Source organism: Zosterops lateralis (genome assembly GCF_965231275.1).
Source record: "Zosterops lateralis genome assembly, chromosome: 5".
Lineage (NCBI taxonomy): Eukaryota > Metazoa > Chordata > Aves > Passeriformes > Zosteropidae > Zosterops > Zosterops lateralis.
This window is the reverse complement of record NC_139766.1, coordinates 55,816,704-55,837,776: the sequence shown is the minus strand read 5'-3', so window position 1 is coordinate 55,837,776 and position 21,073 is coordinate 55,816,704. Positions and strand designations below refer to the sequence as shown.

General features: G+C 43.1%; 1 protein-coding gene across 15 annotated transcripts in view; it reads left to right on the top strand.

Annotated features, from left to right (window-relative positions):
• ADGRL3 (adhesion G protein-coupled receptor L3) overlaps window positions 1-21,073 on the top strand; it is a 491,337-nt gene that overhangs the window by 137,892 nt on the left and 332,372 nt on the right. The window contains exon 3 of one of the 15 annotated variants that reach the window (XM_083862085.1): window positions 561-633. The exons of the other annotated variants lie outside the window; for them this stretch is intronic. The gene's annotated coding sequence lies outside the window, so the exon portion shown is untranslated. The remainder of the gene's footprint in view (window positions 1-560; window positions 634-21,073) is intronic. 15 annotated transcript variants of the gene reach the window in all.

Here is a 21,073-nt window from a genome sequence, read left to right as displayed (position 1 = left end):
GTAGCTTGTGCTTTCCCCTTGATGCTGGAATGTGTGGTGTTCCCAGTTAAACAAAAAGGTGAGAACATGCCCACCAGTGTGAGGGAAGTCCAGGAAAGCAAGTGATTTTTTTATTTTGCCGCATGTAAAACTGAGTGATGAAACCTAACCAACCTGTTGTAGTTACAAAGTGTTTCAGAGCAGCAGAATTGGTGTGTTGGATGCCCTGGGAAGCAGGACTGCAATGGTCCATGTCATGGCTTGGTGCTCTTGAAGCCAAGTGCACCCCGGTGTATATGATAGGGCTGGAGCTGCAAGAGGAAGGTGAAGGGTGTACTATCTGCTTAGTGTGCAGCTGATAATTCAAGTGTCCATGTTTACCCATAAAATTAATTTCTTGGAGAAAACAGCAAGCCATGTACTTTTTTGTTGTGTCTCTGCAGTACACCAGCTGGTACCAGGTAGTAGTAGGGTGTTTATTTGTAGAAAGAAATAACCAGGTTGAGAAAGAAGAGCTGTTTGGCTTGGTCTCCATCTCTTGCATATCCTGACTTTGGGTTTGTTTGTTTGTTGTTACATAGAGGGTTGTGACTTCAAGTTTGCCTCTGAGCCCTGGAAGTGCTCTATGTGCTACCTGAACTATCTGCCATAAAGGTATTTCCTCTTAAAGATATTGTCTGCATTTATTTTAGGTTCTGTTTCTTTCCTTTAAACTCTTTTAAGAGGATTGCACAGATAATGTTTCATGGAATTAGTTTTTTTTTTCATTTATGGGAATAATGTAAATGTATGCAAGCAGGATGTTATTGTGCAAGAGCTGTGATGTGTTTATATAAGGTGGGAGGGCTTGATTTATTACACTGAATATTTAATGGGAATAAGTCTGGGTGTCTGAGATCTATGCTGCTTTGTGCGAGTTAGCAGATAGAAGGGTGCTAGGTCAGGTTTTTCTATATGCACCTTGTGGATTTTCATATGCTGGTGTTTTACATCATGATGTCAATTTAGTGAGGCAAAAGGAAACGTTTTTAACGTGGGTTTTGAAAGCATGGAGAATAGGGGAATTTACTGCCCTATTTGGCTGTCCATACATTCTTCCCATCAGTTCCTGCCTGCAGAGCAGTGTGTTCCACTGGAGTTCCAGCTCCAGAATATTGCTTTCTGGGAGCAGCAGTACACATACAGGGTGGGGAGGTAGCTGGAATAGCCAGTAGGATAAACTACAAGTGAAATTTTTTTTCCCTTAAAGGACAACTTACTATGCAGGTGTCTGTAGGGTTCTTTTAGCTGTAGGGGTCTGCAGCAAGATCCATTGAAAAATGTAGAAGGTGGCTGTAAACTATGCATGGGAAGACTGATATTTATTTATTCACTTTAAACCTGAAGCTGTGTCTGCAAAATCAACATGCTTCTGATCTACAAAAAAATCCCCAGTGTTCCCAAAGGCAAGCAGGGAAGATGAGGGAACACTCGGGTGCCCAGCAGAGGGACTGCTCAGGCAGTGTCAGACTGGCTTTTTTCATGCCCCATTCCTGATGTTGGCATCTAAGGGATGAAAGGCAAATGCATCTTTGAAGTGTCATTTTGGGGGCAGGAAAATAACACCACAAAGGAAAACTTGGAAATTTCTGGTTTATGAAAAATTGAATTAATGGTTTGTGGTTCTTCCCCCCATGAATTGAATTCAAGGCCAGTAAATAAGTAAAACGTTGTTAATGGATAAGTCATTGCTTCTGAATTTAGAAAAGAATTATTATAGCAGGCATAGTTAGTGATGAAAGACCCCATGGTGATTGGTAAGCCTTTGGAACATTAGAGTAATGTGCTCTATCTAAATAGATAGATAGATGCTTTGCCTGGGCTAATTTTTCCAAGGATGAATTGATGACATACTATCAGGAGATGTCAGAAAAGAAAGCATTCAGCCTTGAATGGCAAAACTCAATTGTTTTAGACACAATTGATAGTGGCCAGTATTGGACTCACACTAATGGTGGCTGAAAGTGTTAGATTGGCTTTTTTTTGTCAGATCTCAGATCTAGCTTGACAGCAGCAAGCGTTTTCGATCAAAGTGTTGGTTTCTCCCCCCCCTTCCCTGTTCTTTTTTAGTCATTTGACAATAATTTACTACTTTGCTTAGCTTTTTAGTCAGTTGTCTCCCACTCCGGAAAGCCAGGTTTCTTAAGTGCTTCTATGATGCCAAGTTAATTGCCCGAAAATAAGTGCTTGAAGATGTATCAAGTATTGTCTCATCAGCATTCAGCACCCCTGCCAGAGCATGGGAGGGGGAAGGAGGGCAACGCCAGGAAGGTTTGAAGAAAAGAGATGAGGAACAAAGGAAAGCACAACTGTCCCACAAATGGCCCTGAGTGTGGCCAGGCAGCAAAGCTCTCTCTGGATGTGTTTGAATTCCTGCTGTACTTGCAGGTGGTCGAGTGAAACGTCATCAGTGCTGCAGTGTGGACACAGGTGGGGTTGATCTCCACAGCCCCCAAATGAGAGGGGGGACTGTGCTTTTGGGTGGCCCCAGGCTTGACTCTTCCTAGGGCCAAGCTGAGGCATGTCCCTGCCTAATCAGTGTTACCACTGCCTCATTTTCTCTGCCTCTCTATAGAGCAAGGGAGGAAAAATGGCATTCCTGTCTTGTCATTATGGTGAGGATGATTTCTAAATAAATGAGCAGTCTCAGAGGTATGCTTAAAATGCAAAGATACACAAGAGTGTTGGTGCAAGTTGGAAGTGTGGAGAGCAGAAGAGAAATCACAGCTGGTGCCTGTGAGTCCACCTTGCTGCTGGGATGTAATGCTGTCAGCACAAGACTGGATAAACCACAGCACCTTCTTCTTTTTTCATGGATAGTATGGGGAGAAAAAAAACCCAAAAATATATAGCTACTGCAATGAAAGACATTCATTTGAGGCAGGGCGGGAAGGATTTTATTGGATGAAGTACCCAGCAACCTATTTAAGTCTGAAATGGCCTTTGAAGGAGCTGTGGGGATGAAGAGTGAAGACAAATGCCTGACCAACATGAGAAACAGAGGCTGTGCAGGGACTGAAGTGCAAGTTGATCCCCAGTGCCTCAGCTATGGGTAGGCCTGTGGCTCCTGGAGAGAGCATAAAAATATTGGGGTACCTGACTGTTCAGCCCTGCTTGTCACCTTGAGTTGTGTTCCACAGATATGGGGAGAGGAATGGGACTATGACCCTCTCTAGACTTGCCAGTGCTTCCAGGGCTTTGCTTTATCCTCCTTTGCCAAATACAGCCAGGGCTGCTCTCTGGGATTTAACAAATCCTCTACTATTTCAGGGCTTGAGGGTATTGGCAGTGCTCTTGATCCCTCCTGCCCCATTCTTCCTCTGGCTGCTTATACGTGAGCACACTGGACTCGGCATGGCCAGAGATTTCTTGCAGTCAGTCGTCTTTCTGGGACACTCTGGTTGGATTTGCTCTAATGGTACCCACATTTGTGCCAGCCCCCTTACCTGACCTCAGTGAGTTTCAATACCTTTCTGCTCTCCTTTAATCTGGGAGAGCCGCCCTGCTCTGGAGAGGGAATGGGCTTTTATTCCGGCTTGTGCGTCGTCAGCGGATTTGTTAACTAAGCTTTATATGTAAAACGTTTAATAAGTGTGATGTCAGCGCTTTAGAGAACCTGCCTGACTTTCACATCCCACTGACAAGGCCTGCAGACAGAAATACTTGTTCTTGCACCAGAAAGTTCAATAGAGGTGTTTGAATATGTGTGTAGTCTGTATTAGTCACTTTTGAGAGGACACATTATTTGGAAGCCTTTTCTACCTTTCAGCCCTCATCTTGAGATCAGAAATGGTACAGTCCTTTACTTGATTAGGCAGGACTGAAAGTAAATGATTGCATTTGAGAAGCACTCTGAAAATTACTTAATATTGCTTTAATAAGGGCTCTCCATCTACATTTGTGCCTTTTGTCAGATGCGCAACCCTCGATTAATGCCTCGGTCTTTCTTTACCGGTCACCTGTGAATGTTACCCCATTTATCCCCGTGTTTCTGAAGGACCTTTTGCTGTGTATCTTCGCAGCTCTTCCATATCTCATTCACCAAACAGGTTGGGGCTGGCAATAACCAGGAAAGGAGTGTAATGAGCCAGAGAGAGCCCAGCATGCCTGGTGTGTAGATTCAGCTGCATCCTTGGTGCTAAATTCTCATGTACACCTTGGTTGGTGCTCACACAGTAATGTCAGCTCAATAACAGCCCTTCAGGATGCCAAGATGGATTTTACATTTATAATGAATGATATTTTTATTGTTGTTTCTAGCAGCAAAGAAGTTTAGTGATTGTCCAGTTCTCAGACTTGTGAGAAGCAGAAATGATGAAAGAAACATTGCCGCATTCCTCAGCACACATTTGATCCATCAATCACCCAGACAAAGCTTGCACTCCTAAACCATTAAAGTGTGACATCTTCTTCTCAGACTTTTGAATTTACTGACTTTAAAGCAGCAAGTCAATTAGGAAGCCAAACCTAGGCTGGGAGGAGAAGAAAAAACACTATTAAAATACTAACTTGACATGCTTACGTTTGTTTGATAGGCTAACAGACTGCTAATATTTAATTTAAAAAACCTGGATGCTGTCCAAGGCAAACTTATGAATAGTATAAGTCATATTAAAGCAAACTTTCATTGAGCACCAGCTTTCTCATAATTCGTTTCAGCAGAATGATACAGTTTCAGAGAAACTATGGCATTTCTTTATTTAGGTAACAGTGCTTTCTGCTAAAGGTTATTTCCAGAGGGTTACTCATCTTGTGGTGTGATGAATTAAATGGGGGATGGAAGAATCCAGAAGGAAACCTAGGCCAGGAGTCCTGCTCCTGTTTGCTTCCTGACTGTCCCTTGAAGATGAACATTGCAAAAAATTTACCCTCTATGAGGAGTCACCAGTGGTTACTTCAGGGGGGGAAGTGTGTTACTCGCAGCTCTCTGTTGGAAATGCCACTGTTAGTTTACCAACTCAAGGACTGGACAGGATGAAAAGTAGAAAGAAATGCAACGTGGAGTGGTTCTGAAATGAGATTGCCTGTTTAAGTGGCAGGCCAAGTGAGTGTACTGGAAATAAGGATTTGACTGATGTGTGAGATGCTTGCACCCTGTCCTGTTGTGTTGCTGTGACTGAAGGGGATCATGTGTCCCTGCACTGAAAGTCATAAAGTTTTGTTCCCAGAGATTTTGGACTGGTGTAGGATTTACGCTTTTGCCTTTCCTTTCGTTAACTGTATTAAGTTAATTGCTTAAGGGGGGAGGAACCTGCACAGAAATATTCAAAGGGAGCTAAGAGACCGAATTCTCTTGCTCAAGCTGTCCTTGATTCCTCAAATAGAAATACACATGTGCAAAAATACAAAATACATCCCAATATAATTAGACATTATGACGTATAATTAGTGAGTCTTCTCTAATAATAATAAATAATTATTATCATTTTAAAGCTTTTGTACTTCCATAGTAGTTCTAGCATTTGACCTCTGCAATGATTGGGAGCAAGAGAGGATTTTTTTACTCTTTAGCGTGTGTTTGTTTTCAATGTCCATGCCTTAGAAGCCATAATATACATGTGTGACATGTGTTTGTATTTCCTGGGTGAGGGGGATGAGTTGTGGGAGATAAAGGCATCAGTAGGCGCCATCAACAAGAAGCACTGAAGGTGGCCCTGCACATGAGTCCTGCAGCTGCTCCTCAGAGGCACTGGAGTTCATGTTCTTGACAGCTTCCCCTCCAAGGTCTTCAGATTGGCTTTTAATTGGCAAGCTCATTAGCAGGCTCGCTAACAGGAGGGAGAGTGAGCCAAATTTGTATTCTGTCAGCACTTGCTGTGAGGAGTCAGTAATCAAACAGCTTTCTTACAGTATCCTTTTTGGTGTCTGCTTCTAATGGCTCAGGTTTGTAGGTCTGCTATAAACCCCAATAAATATAACAGCCATTAATAACTGATTGACCAAAGGGATTTATGTAATCATGGGATTACAGCTGCTAATTCCTTCCTGCAGTCATGTTTCTGCATTTCATTGATCGGGGAACTGGCTGTAACACTGATTTAAACTAATGTCATGACAATGCAAGGGTGGTTTTAATGCCCCTTGGATGCCAAAAGGTTGCTTGGATGGGGAGTGATGCTTAGGCTGATTTCACAGAACTGTAAGAGGGAGGTGGGAAGTGATTGTGTGTTGTGGAGGGCAGTTCTTCTAGGAAATACAGCCAATTCACTTACTGGTCATTTCAGAAGAGGCAGCCACGTGAGGCTGGAGTAAGCTACCTTCTGCTCCCAAGCTGCTCCCATGGCTATCATGCATTGTGTCCCCACTGTGTGTCACCAGCTGGCCACCTCATTAGGCTGTGTCTGTGTCCTTCCCCTAATTGATGTGCAGTGATGGGACTGACTAACACTAGCTATCAGCTCTTCCGTGTATTTGAAACTTACGTTCTTAAAACTTCTTCAAGTCTCTTCCAGAAATTACTAATGAGTGTTTCCTCTGAAGGTACTGCCCGAGTGTCTTTCCTAACTGTTTGGGTCTCTTGTCTGAAATTGGACCCGAATTTTTCTCCTGAAAACAAAATTAATTTTTTTTTTCCCCACATGCAACTAAAATGAATGCTGGTGGCAGGAAGGTTTGGCTTGCTGAGCACAGGATGCTCCTGAACTAGTAAGGTAGAAATACTCTAGGTTGCAGAGGTGATAGGGATAGGGTGATGAGGGTAGGCATTGTAAGGCAGCTCTTACTGGGCTGGCTTGTTTCTGTCTGCTAAAAAGCTACAACTTGAGGTAAAGTGATGAAATCTGAACCTATGAAAATGTGTGTCAGCTCATCAGTGCTTTTAAGTGGGCTGTGGGAAGTGCCTCTAATGAACCATCTCTTTTCCATCTTAAAGTAAATGAAATTAAGCTGAAAAAAAAGCTGAATAGAAAGCATCAGATGGCAGTGGTAGACAGTCAGTGTTTGTAATGTGAAATGTGCTCTTGATTCCCAAGGCATAGGATGCAGGTGGTGCCACGTGTGCGATGCCTTTGAACGCCAAATGCGCCAGCTACATCTGAAAGGTATCAAACCCAAAATCTGAGCACTGGTGAGTGGTTATCAGCTCTGTCAGGCAAAATCCTCTGTGAAAAGTGGCTGCTGGTAGAAAAACAGACAATATGCAGAGATGAAATGCTTTTCATCTGTGTTTCTGAACTGGATGTTTTCCCCACAGCTTAAATTATTCTTTATCTTTTTTTTTTTTTTCTTCTTTTTCTCTCTCTCAGAAAAGAAGCCACTGACAGCCACATATAGTTACTGTGAATATGAAGAAAACAAAAAAAAAGTAGAAGTGAGCTTGCTGGGTTGCTGCCCTTGCTCCCTTGTGTAGTGGTGCACAGAGCAGAGCTTTTGTAAAGGCTGTAGATGATTTTCTGCTGCGCCCTTCCATCCAACAGCGGAAACAATTCCCAATGGTAGCAGGATTCTTTGCCATCCAACTCTGGGAACAATAGCCCTGTTGTGCTGTTCTGTAGGCTTCAAGAAACGAGTCCTTTCTAAGAACAGGGGTTTCTGGACAAGCTGTTGCCAATTCTGCTTCCTCCCTGTTCCTGGATAATTGTGTCTTCTCTTCTCGGGCTTTGTGCACGGGTGGGCACAGTGGAGGGAAAGCTGTCCTTCTCCAAAGGAAGTCTCACTTTTTCTTAACAGCTCCACGTGTTTCTGCCCTCCTAGGGCTTAGTTGGTATAAAAAGGAATACAACTTTGTGTGCCTATTAATTTCTATCTTCTTCTTCTTCTTTTTTTTTTTTTTTTTTTAAATTTACCAGCAGCTAAGAACTGAGTGTTATGACTTAAATGTTGTATCTGGGCTCTCTTTCAGGGGACAGCATGAATGAGCAGCAGATGCTGGATTAATGTCTTGTCCTAATCTCCTTTTATTTGCAAATATCCAGTTTCTTGCAGATGGCTCTGAACAACAAAAAGCATACACAGCCTGCCTCTGGGGAAAATTAGGTTGTTTGTGGCCACTGCTGTCTGCGCTATAATCCCTGCTGGCAATTTCTTCTTTTGTCACCAGAACAAGGATTCAGTGGCACTTTGAAGGCATGGCACAGCACAATGAGGTGGTATTGGAAGCAGCATCCCTTTAGGCACTGGAGCAGGGAGGTGGAAAGAGAAATAAGAGGACTTTCTCTTTTTAGAGAGCAGGTGGTTGCTTTTGTTTCTTCTCATCACCCTTTCACCAGTGCCACGGGAAGTGACTCAGGACAACCAGCTAATGTGAGCTTCTCTCCTTGTAGCATGAGGTGTCTTTCTGTGGCTATGGGCTGACTTCAGCTAATTTCAAGACAGATTGTCAGTTCTCCATCTCTGCTGCCCTAAGCTTAGCTGATGTGCAGCAAGGCAGTGCTTATTTCTGACTTTACTCTCAACTTGTCAGAGTTTGACAAAAAAGATCAAATTTGATGTGATGAATTAAGGGCAGGGCAATAATTGCTCTCATGAAAGGTAGAGGAAAAAGCTGCTTATCAGGAGGTAATTAATCATAATAATCAAATGATCAGATTAATCTTTGTGACCTGGCTGTGTATCAAATACTGACAACAAAAAAATGCGAGAGTCTTCCATTAAAAAATAGGTGGTGCAGCAGAAGAAATGAGCCTGAGGTACTGTGTGAGAGCAGGGGTACAAGGTGGTACTGTAAGATATGTCACCACTAACTGTACAGCAATGAGATTGACATCTACAGTACAATGTCACATTTTTAGCCCAAAGAGGAACGCTTTTTGATGCTAAGAAGGCAGGAAATTGCAGAAGATAATTAGCTCCCAGTGATGTATCACTGAGGTACCTGAAGTAGCTTGCTGGGTGCTGTCTAGGTAATCTAGGAAACCAGCCTGATGGTTTTTATTTCTTCTCTTTTTTTAACATGAATTTTTGTGGGTTGTGTGGGTTATAAAGAAGATCTCCTCTCTCTTTATCTCTTTGGTGGCACTGGCTGGGGTTGCCAGCTCTGCCAGCAAGCCAGGCCCAGGGGCATTGTAGCTCTTGGACCAACACATGAAGGTGAGCTTTGAGCAGAAAATGGCAGTGGCTGCAGGCACTTCAGGAGAGAATCTGATGTCTTTGCCTTCAGAGCAGACAAAGGCCCTCACACCTTCAGTTTGTGGCTGTGTGCCTGTCAGGACTGGTAGCTCCACTAAAAGTAGTTGAAAATGAGGTTTCTCCATCACTTAAACACCTTTAAAGGCAGGATTCGTTAGGAAGATTGATTCTGTATCAGCTTGGAGCATACTGAAAATCTGTGAAGTACAAACATACTAGTACTGCAAATTGTAATTATAATTGTAGTATGAGATGTACTTTTCATCAAGTCTATCATGGCAGCAATAGCAGTGAAGCTGTGGTGGGACAAGACTCCCTTGTCACAATTTCTGGCACATGAGTCGGGTTGATTTAAGCATCCTGCAGGTATGCAGACGTGTTAGTTGCATCTCTGACAGAAATATGTCTGTGCCTTGAGGCTCCTGCTTTTTTGGAAGTATGGGATTTATCTTATTTAAAGTCTAGAAATTGAAACAAGTTATGTGCATTTTTTTAAACTCTAAAAGCTGACAAAATCACTCCAATATATAGGCCCTATTCTAAATCCTCTGCTGTCATTGGATGCTCCACCAGATATGAGCAGTGAATAGGACAGGTCTGACTGGAGACAAAAAACCTGTCTTCTAATATGATGATTTAAGTGTAGCCTTTGCTCCATTTCGCTCCCCCTATTCTCTTTGTTGGAAATGTTTTTTTTTTTCTGTAATTTCATTGAAATGTGCAAAATTTTTTTGGCTGCAGTCCATAAAAAAGAAGCTCAGCTAGATGTGCTCTCATACATGGGTCCTTCTCTAGCTAGAGGGTGTGAGCCATCTGAGTGCCCAGTGCATGTCTTTGTCTAGGCTGGGCCCTCTGGCTTTTAGGGCAGGAAGGCTGTATGGTTAAATTTGGGAAAAAAAAAAAAAAGAAAAAAAAAAAAAAAAAGAAAAAAAAAAAGCTGTTTCCAGATGGCGATGGCGATTAAGACACGTCCGGGGTTTGTGCCATGACATTTTGTTCTGTCATAACTGCTTCCTTATGCTGTTGCTTTCTGATCTTCTCATCTTTTCATGGCACACTGCTGCAGGTGGCTTGGCCCAGGTGTAGCATCTCAGACAGATGACTTGAGGATCCTCTTGAAAGAAATGTTTTTTGCACTGTTGAACAGGCTGTACTTCTTAAAAGTGGGTTAAGTGAATTTGAAATATCGCCAACACTTACTCTCTGTCTCTGAATTCAGGATGTTGAAGGAGGCTTTGCAGGTGAATGTCTTCCTTGGAAGGAGGTTCATTGTTTTTTTGGTTCGGTTATGGGGCATTTTGTAGATTTGGACAATGGTAGTGAATCCCCAGGGGAAAAAGAGCTACAGTGTAGTTTTGAATGGGCATCAATACTTTGCTAGTAGCTCCTGCTGGTTTGGAGTGTTGAGACGCATCCCTAGGGAGGAAAAATATCACAAGCCATGCTGTGGCATGTTGTCTGAGCCAAAGAAAATAATTGGGCTTTGGAAATCTGTGCGTGCTTGTGCTGCAGGGTGGGATCCAGTGCCTCACAGATGTCCAGCTGTTGGCCTTCATGTAAATTTTGGTGGCCTGGGGAGCAGAGGAGGCTTACCTTGTCCCCAAGCCAACTGAGGTGATGGCAGAAGGGGGTTTGTCCCTAGGTGAGCAGTAACAGTTTGCTTCAGGAGCAGTCATGGGCTGCAGCCATATGACCACTGTTCCTTGAGCATTGTTTCTGTTCCTTGTTGTCTGTGGAAGTGTGTCTGGAAGGAATCACTGCAGGCCAACCCTTGCCACTGTGGTGTAATTCCAGCTCTACTCATCCCAGGGCTTTTTTGGCATTCCTGGTGGGAGGTGCGTGCTCATACTGACCAAGGCTTAGAAAAGTGCCTTGGCACTGGTTTGTTATAGGGTTTTTGGTTTTGGGGGTTTTTTTTCCTCCTCCTTGGAGCAAACTGCCACTGTCTAATGATACCAAGGCTGATGCATCTGTAGTTTGGTACAACAGATCAAGGCAGTGCTGCCAGCTCTAAGAATAATGCTGTCTCCAAAGCACATGGAGGAGGATTAAATGGTTTTCCAGCAACCTGCTGCCATCTGTGCAAACCATTTCCTAAAACACGCTGGTAAGTGCCTGTGGGAAGAGCTGCAAGTCTGGTTGTGTTTGCAAACCAGTAGATTAGTCACGCGTCCTGTCAGCAAGGTTAGACAGACATCAGCAGCCTAGGTGGAAAAGTAGCAGTAGGAGGGGCAGGTACAGAGCCAGGTGTGTGGAGTAATGCAATTCTTTGGAGGTGATGGGGAAGGAAAGGTGGCAGCACCAGAGAACTGGGAAATTTTAAATCCTTGTGCAGTAGAGGTGTCTCCCAGAGCACTGGTGTCATTAAGCAGATTGGCCATTTTGAGCAGGACAGTGATGGTGGTGTGTGTTATCATCAGATGATTTCTGTAGAGGTGAGAGGCTGCTATTTCTGCAGATTCACTTGGAGCCAGATTCTGCAGCCATTGCTTACATTCAGCAGCTTGACTTTCTGAATCCTGTGGATTTTGGGGAGAGCAATTGAGTACTAAACCCAAATCAACTTGAATATTGGTGGAATAATCTGGTTTTATTACCCCAAGTGATATATTGGAACTCTGTAATTAAAAGAGGGAGAGAGATCTTCAAAGCATCTGCTTTTCATGTTGCTATCTTGCCTAAGAAATATATCTTTCTGGGAGAAGCTTTCCCACTGAAGTGTGCATCTCTGCAGAAGGAAAAACAAATACCGACTCTGACATAAGCTCTGTTCTTCCTTGAGGCCTGTGAGATAGCAGCATAAAATGTGACATTTAACATCAGCCTTTTCTAAAGGCTTCTAGATAATTGTGAAGGATTCTTTTGTTCAGACCAGTCACTTTTCACAGATCCTCTGAAAAAACTCTGGAGGCGAATATCAAAAGCAGAAACTTTCCACTCTGATCTGGATAGCATGGCATTAAGAGGTCTGTTTTTAGCATTTGTCTTACCTTAAAACTGATAAGGCTTTAGACATCTCGCCCTTGCTGGAAGCTGGTGGGTTCATGACCATGATTTCAAAGCTGCTATACTGATGCTTGTCATACTTGAAATGAGTCAGGACTGTGAAGAGCCCAGTCATGAAAATGATCCATTATTCTGATGACCTGTGCTCATGTGAAGGCTGGATTAGTCACTGGGAGTCTATTTGGTGTCCTGCCATCAGCTGTTTTATATGGAAACTGTGAGCTCTTTGAGGTTGAAGATTCTGGCTACTTGATGTTACACCACCTAGGGCAGTGGGGCACAGAGCCAGGATTGAAATCTTCATTCAGCTAAAATTATTCTAAGGAAAACATTTTGGTTTGCAACTGGAAAGCTCAAAAATAAAAGTAAGTTCTTTCAGTCACAGTCAACAATGTCTCTTACGATGGTCCTAAGTACCTTTCTGAAGGATCAAGAAGTCAATTTGAGGCTTATAAGTAAATTAGAACATACTCTTCTTTGGAAAAGTGACATTAGACAAAACACAAACTTTAGCACGAGTATGTCAGGGAGGCTGGACAAGGGCATATCACAGATGAGTTATAGAGGCATAAGGAGACCAGAGGCTTCCAAATCCCAGCTCCTTGCCTTGCCCTTCCCATTCCATGCAACTTCTCATCACCAAGCAGTGTAGGAAGAAAGTTCTACTTTTGATGGGATATGTCAAGCACTTCACTTGGATGTGGAACTTAAATTGGAGAAAGAGAGCTTGAATGTGCTTATGGATTTGGGATTTTGTGCCCTCTCTCTTCCCTTGGAGAACTCTGATTTGCTGCTCTGAGTGCTTTTTGTGAACATCAGGACATGAGTTAAGACTGCACAAAGTCATCCATTTACATCTGGCTTCAAGTTGAAGTTATAAATACTCTGCAGGCACCGTGAGAGTAAAACAAGCAGGTTATCCCAAGTCATGACCATTGTTGAGGTGGTGCTGACACTTCCCTGAACTTTTCTTGGGGGCTTGAGCTGAATTTCAGATTTGTGGTGAAACCTAAATGCAGATCAGCACACTGCTGCCTCAGACATGGTAACAAAACCCCTTGCTTGGTGCTATTTTTAATCTTTTAATTTGTATTCTGGCCTGCTGAGCTCTCTGGGGACTGAAATAATGGTGACTGTAACTCAGCTCCCAACAATGGCCCATTTCCAGCAGGATTGCTCTCTTCTCTAGCTATTGAGTCCACATTAAACAATCCTGTTGACCTGTGTTTCCCCTCTCAGAGGGGCCTCATAACTGTGTACAAACACTGTGCTTTTAACAACCTGACCAGCACAACCAGGAAGAAATTTGGTATAGTTGTGCTTCCACCTGGAGGGTTCCCAAAGCTGAGGCTCTGGCAGCACTGACCTTCCCCTCTTGCTCTACATACCATTTTGTTGAAATCAATAGGCTCTTGGCAGTGTGTATGTTGTGGGGGGCTTAAAAATGGAGCAGAAATATTGGCAAGTAATCTGAACAAGGAATAAACTCAAAGCAAGATGTCTGTGGAGTAAGAGGAGCTGTAATCTAGTGGATTAGTTAAAAGCCAGTGATTTCCTCTGTTGTCTGCCTCCAGTCCCTTAACTTTTTCTGTGTTTCCACGTTCAAAACTATTATGGGCCTTGTTTTGTAATATGTAATTAATGAAGAATTATTTGCCTGGCACTTTGGATTTGGCTATTGCTGGTTTTTACAGCTGAGAGAGTCCAGTTTTTTTGGTTTAGCCTCTAGCTTGTCACAGTTCTTTTATTTTTCCAAGCTGCTTCTCTCTGGATTCCTGTAGCCTGGGTTTTAGTAGGTAGTCCATAAGCATTGCTGTTATTCCTATCCTTCCTTGTACTCAAGAATATGTTGTTATAACTCCTAAATATATTTGGACAGAACCCTTCCAAGGAATCCTTTCTTTCTTCTCTCATTATCATTAGGCTTACAACAGTCCCTGTGCCAGGAGCATGTCTGAGGATGGGCAGTGCTGGGGTCTTGCTTGTCTGGTTTTTATCCCTGTACTTCCTACAGATAATCTCTTTATTTTCTGGAGGTTCGTTGGTTGGCTGCTTGTTTCTTTGGGTTTATTTGGTTTCTTTCCTCCCCTCATCTTTGGTGTTGAAACTGCTGTAATGAAGGTGCTTTGTCCACTGGTTGCCCAGGGCTGCTCTTGGTCCTGGTGGTTACTTTAAGTAAAATGCAAACCTTTTGGATACACAGGGTGTAGGGCAGCAGTGTGTGCCTGCTTTGAATGCTCATCTTCTCTTCCAGATAACTTTGAAATGTGATACTATACTGTTTGTTTTTAGTTCTTTTGCGTGTGTGTGGTTTTTTTTGTTTGGTTGGGTTTTTTTAACAAAGAATAAAGTTGTATGCTTGTTATTTAGATCTGTGGGGCTTTTTATGCTTGTGAAATGATAATATTTTTACAAAGCACTTTTGTTAGTCGCAGTATACAGAGACTGAAACTGACTGATGGCCAGATAAACAAGAGCTGTCTGCTTTTCTTTTAGGTAACTAAAATAAGCTAGGGAAGGAAACAGAGTTGCAGGGAAGGGAATTGGTTTAGGATTTTGCACCACCCTTGCTGATTGCACTTCTTGATTCCGAAGTTTAAAGTGTGCCTTCTCACAAAGGCTGTACCTTTGCAGATGGATAGATGCCTCATTCATGGGCACATTACTGTAGAACCTGTGCTGGCATGCTGTGGCTTGTGGCACACGTTTGCTGTTGTCCTGCAGGATCAGGTTGAGATAGATCTCACAAGGGAACCAATGAGGTTCTGCTTACCATGCAATTAGGTGTGTGTACAGATTCACCAAGGAATACAATGTCTTGTTTCAGAGCAGGGTATTTGAGACAGGTGAAGTTCTAATGCTGGATTTATGGTCAAGTTGCTGCCACAGGCTGCATTGCTCTTCTGCTTGCAGGCCATTTCTGCTTTGGCCTGATTTCCAGTTTTCCTTCAATCATAGTAGAAGCAATTTGGTCTCTGCAAATAGGGCTTTTTATGTTGAAATTTATTATTCTAATTAAGGAAACCTATGATGTCCAAGATAGTGTTTTGTGTTTGCAGCTCAGTTCCTCATTTATTAATATCCATAAGTACTTCTCTGTTGTGGCTGAGTGCAGTTTGGATGAGACCATAACACAGCACTTGAAAATGATGAAAGAATGTCTGCTAAGGCTAAATCCTTGTCTGTCTAAGGCAGTTTTGTGGTACTTGAGTGTACTGACTGCTTTGGCCTTAAGCACAGTTTAATGGGGGGGGGGGGGAATAAAATCAGCATTCTGGTAAGAGGAGGCATCTCCCCTTCTCTACACTTGAAAAACCTAAAGGATAAAAAAAATAATCCAGTCAGTCCTTAAGGGGTGTGTGTGTATGTTATGTTTTCTCCCTTCAAAAATATAAATCCCAATTTTTCTGGCAAAGAACAGTAATATTAGAGAGCAATGGTCTGCAAAACAAGCAATTCAAGTGCATTAGGGGTTGACAACACTGTGGAGAAAGCACAGAGAATCAAGATAACATAGGCAGCATTTACCCTACTTTCATTTTTTATTTTTTTTTATTTTGGTTCAGTGTCAAGTATGGAGGTTCCAGCTCTTGGAACCTGCCTTCTGGTGCTGCAGATTTTTTTGTGTTCCTGTCCCATGTTCATGCTTCTCTGTGCATATATTATAAGCAGGTGAGTGGAGGCATTGCAACAAGCAAGAGAAGTCATAAAGTTTGGCCTTGCATTCGTTACTCTGGTGCTTCTGCATTAAAGGCAGTCTGTGTTGGCTTCCTTTAAACCTGTGTTAAGGTAAGAGGACCTTAAAAAAAAAAATAAATGCAGGTGTACATGCACGCTGTTTACTGTCAGTCAGCACACCCCCGGGAGAGGTGTTTCATCATCTACAGGCTGAGAATTTAAAACCAACAAATCCCTCCCCTGCGGAGATAAAGCCCTTGTGAACAGTTAGTTCATTATCATAGTCTCTGTTTTGCTCCCAAGTTCTTTCCTTCAGAGAATTGCCTATTTAACGAACCTCTTGTGTGAAGGGCCTTGGGAAGAACCAGGAGTGTTTTGGGCTGGGGGGGCTGGCAGTCGGGAGAGCAGAGTGTGTGTGCCATCCTTGCCACCTGTTAAAGGGAGCTCCTGTGGGAGGTGACCTGTTGTTCCCCACCTCTGTGTCAGGAGCAGCACTGGTGACACCATGGGGTGGCACCTCTTGGTTGCCTGCTCTCTCTGCCACCTCTCAGGTGGCTGGGATTTGTGTTCTGGGGGGGAAAGCATGGTATTTTACACAGGTAAAAACCAAGAAGGAAAATGTTTGTATGCCTGACCTGCATTGCAGGGGTGTCTGGCAGATCACTTTTTCAGCTGATGCTTTGATGTGGGCATTCAGAATGGCTGTGGGACTGTGAATAAGGGACAGTGACTGACCTGAATTTTGGGGAAAAAAGCCCAAACAAAACAGGCAGGCAGGTGAGATTTCATCAAGTGCCAGAAGAAATAGATGATAGACTGGCAAATGATATTTTTTTACCTTTTAAACTGTACGGCTCTCATTTCCCTGAACGTGGTTTAAAATTGTTTTCCCCTTCCACTGTAAATGATAAATTCTTCCAAGGAGGGGAACAATCATTTCTACATTGTACTAAGTGCCAGGACACATTGGTACTTACATAAAAAATGACTGTTTCATCTTTTTTTTCTTTTTTGTGTGCGTATGTGTCTTCCTACCTGTCTGACATATCTTTTTTTGGCATCCTCCTACCTGTCTGACTTAATGAAGGCTGTTTCTACAGAGGCAGCCTTTTTGTTTTACTGTCTTCCACAGCCATGGACTGGGTGAAAGTTGATAACTCTTTAACAGCAGCTGGGGAAAAGTAGTGGGTAGGTGTCCTGTGCTGAAGAGAAGCCTCTTTGCATAAAGTCATGGAATCAGGTTGGAAAACACATATAAGATGGAATTTAGCTGTAAGCCTAGAAATTCCAAGTCCACCACTAAACCATATCCTGAAGAGCCATGTCTACACATCTTTTTAAACACTTCAAGGAATGGTGGCTCCTTCACTTCCCTGGGCAGTCTGTTCTAATGCTTGACAATCATTTCAGTGAAGAAATTTTTCCAAATATCCAGTCTAAAACTCCCCTGATGCAACTTGAGGCCATTTCCTATCATCCTGGCATTTCTTATCTGGGAGGAGAGACCAACATCCACCTGGCTACAGCATCCCTTTAGGGAGTTGCAGAGTAGTAGGGTCTCTTCTCAGCCTCTTTCTCCCTAGGATAAACAACCCCAGCTCCCTCAGCTGCTCCTCATAGGACTTACCCTCTAGACCCTTCATCAGCTTTACTGACCTTCTCTGGACATGCTCCAGCACCTCAATATGTTTCCTGTAGTGAGTGGCCCAGAACTGAACACAGGATTTGAAGTGTGGCCTCACCAGTGCCCAGTACAGATGGACAATCACTGCCCTGGTCCTGCTGGCCATACTATTGCTGATCCAGGCCAGGATGCCCTTGGCCTTCTTGGCCATCCTGAGCATTGCTGGCTCATGTTCAGCTGCTGTGGACCAGTACCCTGTGGGTCCTTTTCCACTGGGCAGCTTTCCAGCCTCTCTGCCCCAGCCTGTAGCACTGCAATGGGTTGTTGTGACTCAAGTGCAGTACCTGGCACTTGCTCTTGTTGAATACCATACAGCTGGCCATGTCCCATCAATTCAGCTTGTTTAAATTGTAGGTATGTTGGTAGCCAATCTGAGGGAAACGCTACCAACTCCCTCCCCTTTTGCCAACATACTCTATCATCTGTTTTCTGAGATTTCTCTGTTGTTAAATGCTGTTGCACAGTTCTGTCTGGAACCTGCCTTCCAGAGAAAAGGAAAAGTCGATTTCTCCCTCCTCCCATAGACCAAATGTCTATGATTTCACTATTGCAGTCCATCCAATGCTCAGGTGAAGATGATACTGAGGTAGCTTCTCCTCAGCCTCATGTTGGGTGAAGATGACTTCATTTTTTCTCTCTTATGTGCCTCTAAACAGTGTGATAAGTTTTGGGCTTTGTGCCCATCTGTGAACTGAATTCTCACTTGAATTCTCATTCTCCTCCATCTTCAGCTTGTGAGACTGCAGGTTTCTACTGCCAATGGCTACTCCTTCAGAGGGAGTGCTGCTTACAGGATGCAAGCTCTAGAGGCAGATGTAATGCTGGAAAGGATTTTCTAAATGATTTTGTTCTCTTACTTCCAAGAACCACATGGGCACTTAAAGCTCTTCCTAGTCCACCAGAAATGAACTCCAGGTTGACTCAAAGGACATCTCATGGATGGACATCTCATCTCATTTCACAGTCTCTGTGAAACACTGATGAAAAATAAATAGTTTCTGTGGTGGGTTTTTTGTTTTCTTATTATAGAATGCACATCCAAATCCCTATTTTAAAAAGAGGGAGTGTTTTTGTGGTGTTTGTTCAAGTGCTCTAAACTCTCCCTTTGTTTGAATGCAGAAAAAACAAGCTTGTCTTGGTGTAGAAGCACTTTTTTGCTCATATAACTCTGCACCACTGTAATATCCAGCTTGGAGCAGTGTTCTGCCTGTGTGTGCAAACATGCACAGAGCCTGTATGGCTGCTGAGAGGGCCTTCAATTCATCTCTTTTTCTGCTGCTGTAACCTCTTAGTTCTTCTGCTTTTGTAGGTTTTGCCTGAAGTTTGGTATTTTAGGTCAAGAACCATGCCTTTTAATCAAGGCTGAAAATCACCTGGTGCTTTTTGAGAACTGTGTAATAGTGATTTGCTGTCAACCTCTCAAAGCTGCAAGGAAAGTAAAATTCTTACCAGAACAAAGGGTGATCACCTTCTGATGAATAAACTCGCAGGCAGTTAACATAATAACTATAATGTCTCCAGACATCTGTCCTCTCCCTTTTGCCAGCTCTCCATATGGCTCAGAGTTTGTAGGCAGAGAATAAAAAGGCAATCCCCCATGAAATGTGTTGCTGTATTTCATGGGACCATTCCCTACTCAGCCACTGCCATGATCCAGCCCTGAAACTGGCCCCTGTTCATGCAGAGCACGGTGGTGCCTCATAAACAGCTCTGCAGGGCTTCAGAGTCCAGGAGGTACCTGCTGTCGTAACACCCTCGAATGCTCTGTGAGAGATAAAACTGGTTCTGAGGGAGATTTTGCCACTCATGGAGGACAGTTAGGGTCTTTTTGGGTATGGGTGCTGCTTTTGACTGGGGTGGAGTTAGTTTTCTTCACAGTATGGATTGGATGGATTTGTGCTGGAGACAGTGTGGATAATTCAGGGATATTTTGGTCACTGTTGAGCAGCAGTTGCACACAGCACCCCAAGGCCCCTTCTGCCTCTCATCCCACACTGCCAATGAGGAGGCGGAGGGTGCATGAGGAGCTGAGAGGGGGCACAGCCAGCACAGCTGATCCCAAGTGACCCAAGGGATATTTCATCCCATATGGCATCTTGCCCAGCCTATAGAGGTGTGGGAAGAAGGAAAGGGGAGACACTTTTTAGAGTGAGAGTGTTTGTCTTCCTAGGTAACCATTGTGCATGATGGTGTCCTGCTTACCTGGGTATGGCTGAACAGTTGTTTGCCCATGGGAAGCAGAGAATGAATTCCTTGTTTTGCTTATATGCGCAGCTTTTTGTTTTTCCTATTAAAATGTGTTTATCTCAACCCACATTTTTTCTCACTTTTACCCTTCCAATTCTCTCCCCCTTCCCACTTGAGAGAAAGTGAATGAGGAGTTGTGTGGGGCTTGGTTGTTGTCTGGGATTAAACCATGACACTAGAAGACACCTGCTCTCATGCAGAGGGGTCACTGGGGATGTTTATTAAGGAATTTTCCTTGAAGCTTTTTAGTTTAGCCAGGTGTTTCAGAGGCAGATATGGGATGTGCTATGCCTTTAACCCAATTTTCTTCTTCATGAAGAAAAAAGGTTTTGAAAGCTGCTTTTGCTTTAGATAGCAGGAAGGATGTTTTAAAAAAAAAATAGAACTAATTAAGAAGGAATGTAGGTAGGTGATGGGATGGAAATTGAGGGAGAAGAGATAAATAAAAGCTTGTTTGTTTATTTTTACTTGTTAACATAGAAGTCTTCTCTGATGTGTTCTTGCTTGGATGGCTTCTGTTGTAAGTTTCTCAGGTGTTGGAACTTTGGAGGCTGAAAATTTCAGGCTTTCTGTGCTAAAAGACAGTGACCCTCAAGCAAGCACTACATTTGATCTCAGGCCGTGGAACTGGCTTCTGAAGTTGCATGATTGCACTGGGGTTGTGGGTGTGTAGTTTGAAGAGTATTGTGTGATCTCACAGGGTGAAAAACTTAAAATTTAAGGATTTAGTATATAGTAATATATATGGGGCAATATAGAAGATTTAAGGTGTTGTCTTAAGTCCTTCTTCACCTTCTTTTTCTTGGTTTCAGGTGTTTTTTTCTAATTGGGTGAAGAACGTCCACATTGTGGACCTTGGGTGGTCAGTTATTGGGTTAAAAGTGTAAATAATATAGGTGTCATCTCGTTATTGGGTGATTAGTGCTTAAATAACCTTGGAAAGAGTTAGAGGTACTCCATTTTCCACCTTGATAGTTGGAGCTCACGACTCATGAGACCATACTGTGGATAAGAATTAATAAACACTGAGTCTGAACATGAAAACTGTGCCTCCTGTGTATTAATCCTGGCTCAAACACAAAGAAAAGAAGATAAGAAACCCAGCATTCAAGGGATGATGGCAAAAGTAGTTAGAATCCATTTGCTTCTGTGTTGCTGACTGGCTGTTGCAACAAATGTGTGAGTTCTTCTGTGGGTGACTTTCTTCTCTCATTTCCTTAGATCCTGAGCAGCAGAGATTGCTAGATTATTTTATAAATAGTTCCAGGAGAACCTGGTCAGAGGGATTTTGTGAGCTCCTGAGGATTAGGGACTGGGATATAAACATCTGCTGCTTTTGTGAATTGGCTTCATCACCCTCTTGTGGCAGCAAGT